Source organism: Leptonychotes weddellii, chromosome 8 (assembly GCF_054177405.1).
Source record: "Leptonychotes weddellii isolate Sample4059 chromosome 8, ASM5417740v2, whole genome shotgun sequence".
In the NCBI taxonomy this organism is placed as follows: domain Eukaryota; kingdom Metazoa; phylum Chordata; class Mammalia; order Carnivora; family Phocidae; genus Leptonychotes; species Leptonychotes weddellii.
In genome coordinates, this window is record NC_138376.1 from 121,769,718 (window position 1) to 121,775,142 (window position 5,425).

A 5,425-nucleotide genomic window follows, 5' to 3' on the forward strand; every position below is an offset into this window, starting at 1 on the left:
CAGAATGAGAGGAGACAGAATGGGGCCATATACAAATGTTTGAAAAAATAATGACCAAAATTTTCCCAAATTGTGTGAAGAATATAAACTTACAGACCTAAGAAGCTCCAAAACTTAAGCAAGATAAATAAAAGAGAAAATACCAGGGCACATCGCAGTCAAACTGAAAAACAGTCTTGAGAGTAGCACTTTTTATGATAGATCACAAATTGGGGAACAATAGCACAAACAACTTGCTTCTCATCAAAAACAATGAATACCAGAAGCCAGTGGAATCCTATCTTTAACCGTCTGAGGATAAAACACCCATCAGCCCAGAATTCTAAATCCAATCAAAATAGCCTTAGAAAGTGAAAGTAAACTAAAATAATATCAGATAAAGAAAAGTTTTCTTTAGCATTTCTTTAGGCTGAAATAAATTGACATCATGTGGAAATTTGTTTCTACAGAGAGGAATAAAGAGAATCAGAAATGTTAAATATGTGGCTAAATATAAAAGTCTATTTTTTTCTTCTCTTGATGTTTTTAAGTGCCAAATGGTTATTTATGTATTTATTTATTTTAAAGATTTTATTTATTTATGTGACAGAAAGATAGAGAATACAAGTAGGCAGAGAGGCAGGCAGAGGGAGAGGGAGAAGCAGGCTCTCTGCTGAGCAGGGAGCCCGATGTGGTACTTGATCCCAGGACCCTGGGATCATGACCTGAGCCGAAGGCAGCCGCTTAACTGACTGAGCCACCCAGGCGCCCCGCCAAATGATTATTTAAAGCAAAAATCAGGTCACCATATATTTTGTGGCTTGTAAAGCATATAGTTATAATAAATGACATCAAGTGTACAAAACAGAGGTAAATAACATACTACTTCAAGATTTTAAAATGTACACTATGCTAACTCTAAAGATTGTGACGAGTATACGTATTTTAATACCTAGAGAAACCACTAATAAATAAGACAAAGAGTTATAGCTAAAAAGCCCACAGAGGAACTAAAATGGAAAGTTATAAAGTTTTGGGTTTTTTTTTTGATAAAACCAAAAGAAGGCAGGAAAAAAATAGCAAAGAAACAAAAGATCAGCTCAGGCAAATAGAAAACAAATAAAATGGTAGACCCAAATCCAATCATATCAATAATTACATTAAATGTAAATGTATTAAACACTCCCATTAAAAACAGGGATTGCCAGACTAGATAACAAAGCAAAACCTAACTATATGCTGTTTAAAAAAATTATGCTTTCATAAAGTATCACAGGGGTTGAAAGCCAAATAATGGGAGAAGGGATTTACCAAACAAACAGTACACATAAGAAAGGTGGGCTGGTTAAATTAATACTAGACAATTTTGACTTCAATAGGACTATAACTAGAGAAAAGAAATATATTTGTAACAATAAAGTGGCTAGTTCATTGGGAATACATAACAATTAAATAATCATACATACGTATGCTCCTAATAACAGGGCTTCCAAAAACATGAAGCAAAAACCAAGAACTAAGGGGAAAATACACAAATCCACAATCATACAATCATATTTGGAGATATTAACACCTCTCCTTCAATACATGAGAGAACAACTAGAGTAAAAATTAGTAAGGATGTAGAAGACCTGACAAAATTATCAACTACCTTGACCTAACTAACATTTAAAGTACACTGGACCCAAGAACTGCAGAAACACATTCTTTCCCAGTGTACCTGGAATCATGACATACTGACCGTATGCTGGAAAATAAAACAAGTTTTAATAAATTTAAAAAAACTAAAATCTTACAGAGTATGTTCTCTGACCACAAAAAAATTAGGAATCAATAACAATGAGATATGTAGAAATTGAACAACTCGCTACTTAATAAAACATGGATAGACAAAGAAAAATCACCAGGAAAATTAGAAAGTACTTGGAGCTCTGATAATGAAAATATAACATATTAAGATTTATGGGATGCAGTTAAGGTGATTTTTAGGGGGGAATTTATAGTTTTAAATACTTCTGTTAGAAAAGAAAAAAGAAGTAAAATTAATCTAAGATTCTGACTTAAGAATCTAGAAACACATAAGCAGATTTAACCTAAAGTAAACAAATGGAAGATAATTTTAAAGATGAAATGAAATAGGAAAAAACACTAGCTTAAATTAACAAGGGAAAAAGTCAGTTTTCTGAAAAAATTAATAAAATTCATAAACACTTAGCAAGGCTGATTGAGAAAATTGCCAATATTTATAATAAATGATCTTATAGACATTAAATGGGTAATAGGAGAATATCATGAGCAGCTCCATGCCACGATATCCAACAACTTAAATGAAAGAGAAAAATTCCTTGGAAAGCATAACTTGCCCAAACGGAAACAAGATGAAATAGAAACTAAAGAATCATTTTATATCTTTTGAAGACATTGAATTTGTTGTATAACATTTCCCTCAAATAGAATTCCAGGACCAAAAGAATTGACTGATGAGTTCTATCAGACATTTATCTTTATTTTTTTAAAAGAGATTTTATTTCTTTCTTCTTTTTAATTTTTATTTCTTAGAGAGAGAGAGAGAGTGAGAGAGAGAGAGTGTGTATGTGGGGGGGGGAAGAGGGGCCAGAGGGAGAGGGAGAGAGAGCATCTCCAGCAGACTCCACGCTCAGTGCAGAGCCTGACACAGGGCTTGATCCCATGACCCCGAGATCATGACCTGAGCTGAAATCAAGAGGCAGATGCTTAACTGACTGAGCCACCCAGGCACCCCACTATCAAACATTTAAATGAGAAATAATAGCAGCCTTACAAAACCCTCTTGGGAAAAAAAATAGATGAGTAAACAATTGCTGTCTTGTTTGATGAGGCCAGGAGAAGAATCCTGAAACCAAACCTGACAAAGACATAACAGAATAAACAAACAAAAATCACTAACCAATAAACCTCGTAACACAGCTGCAACTTATTTTCCACAAAATAGTGTTAATTCAAATCTGGCAATATAGGAAAAGGATAATACATTTTGAACAAGTGAGGATTATCTCAGAAATATATATATATTTTAGCAGTTATCAGTCAATGTAATTATCATACTTAACAGAATCAAGGAGAAAACTATCTCAATAGGTACAGAAAAAACATCTTACAAAATTCAACATCTGTGTATATATAAACTCATCAAGCCAGAAATAGAAGGAAACCCCCTCAATGAAATATCTGATGCTCTCTCCTAAGGTTAAAAACAATGCAAGGATGTCCAATCTTTATTTATTTGTTTACTTATTTATTTTGTTTAAAATATAAAAGAAAGGACTGTAAATAATTATTCAATTCTAGTTTTCTGGTTTGCTTTTCATGGTGGCATGGGCTAGTAGTTCTGAAATCTTTTTTGTTTTCTGGGCTTGAGGAAATGAATAAATATATTGAGGATAATGGTTCAAATATGGAAAGTAGAAAACCATGCAATATAGCCCAGAGTTCTTAATTAGAATTGCATGTATCAGTTTAAAAACATGGTTTTTAACATTGAGAAAAATAAATGCACATCTCTATGCATGCCAGTGTTTTTATAGAGATGGCAATAAATAGAGGTATACAAGCACATACATATTTTCCACTAAAACGAACTAGGACCCCTTGGAGAAGTGCCTGGCAGGACTAAGACAGGGAAAGGACAGGATGAGCCTGGAACAGCTGATTGAATCAGTTAGTGGGGAAGCAAGGAATGATCGGGTCACATCACATTACTCAGGACTTAGCTTGAAGGGGCCAAACCTGGAACAATCTGAGTATCAAAATAACTATTGATAATAACACATTGAATAATATAAACATCTATGAGGTCATTCTGATTGAAATAAATGAGTGAACAGATACATAAATGGGGAAGAAAGGAAAGTTCTTCCTTACTGTGAAGTACCAAGAAAGGGGGCAGGAGTGGGGACAGGGACAAAAGGGAGAGAGGGGAGAGGCGAGAGAGTTGGGGAGGGAGAAGGAGAGGAAGAGAGGGAGAGGGGGAGAGAGAGAGAGAAGGAAGGAAGGAAGGTAGGAAAAAGAATAAAATTAGGAAATCATCAATTGGTAAAATTAGTGGGTGATAGTTTGATGAAGAACAAGATATTTACATTCTTTGTAATTATTAATTATGAAGGAAAAATAATACCTTTGTTTCTTTTCTTTTTAAAAAAGATTTTATTTATTTATTTGTCAGAGAGCGAGCACAAGCAGGGGGAGCAGAAGGCAGAGGGAGAGGGAGAACAGGCTTCTTGCTGAGCAAGGAGGCCAATGCTGGACTCAATCCCAGGACCCTGGGATCATGACCTGAGCCAAAGGCAAACACTTAACTGAGTCACCCCAAAATAATAACTTTATATTGAAAAAATCTGGTGGAACTATCTTACCCTAATGATCAAAGTGAATATCACCAATATTGGGACAAACCAATATCATTTGACCTGATGTTGAGAAGGGCACAAGATCACCTCACTAATACTTCTACCAAAATGCATAACCTTATTTTTTTTCAACATATCTAAATAGGCTAAATAGAAAGGTTGAAATAATGCTGCTTATTTTAAAAAACACTAACTTAGGGTTTCCTGCGTGGCTTGGTAGGTTAAGCGTCTGCCTTTGGCTCAGGTCATGATCCCAGGGTCCCGGGGTCAAGCCCCATGTCGGGCTCCCTGCTCAGCGGGAAGTGTGCTTCTCCCTCTGTCCCTCCCCCTGCTCCTGTTTTCTCCCTCTCGCTCACTCTCTTTCTCAAATAAATTAAAAAAAAAAAAAAACCCACAGAAACCCAATGACATATTTATGTCGTTCCAGAAAAGATGTAAGAGAGCTAAAGCATAGCTTACTATGTTATGTTGTGAAATGATTTTAAGCCTAGAAATAAGTCTGTACTAGAACAAATTAAAATGTCTCTTACAATAGAAAGTTATAAAAAGGAAAATTTCTGGAAATATATTTGCACTTTTTATCTCATTGATTTACCTATAATTAAGAATATCCCTGATATGTTTACACCCCAAACAGGAATTAACTTCAGATTTTACAAATGTATTGTTATGAGGATGTTTTTGGGAGGACAAAGACAATTTTTTTTTTTTTTCTGAATTAGGAGTTAGGCTATTGACCAGGGAAATCCAAATGAGTAGAAGTAGACACTTTCATAAAGGTCTCAATTGCCTTTTGAAAGAAAACATTATAAATAGTAAAAACATTGGAGAAAAGGGAAAATAATAAAAAATACAATTAATACTTACACATTTATTATTTAAAGGCACTTTCGTATATTTTTTTGATCTCGCAACCAACCTTCGAGGTAGGTAGCTTTCAGTTTTTCATTCCAATGAGATTTTTATTTCCCAGAAATGCCAAGGATGCCAAGAAACTTTTGTATATGGACTTGGTTTCCCGGTATTCAGAGAATAAATAAACGTCCCGCGCGTTATTGTAC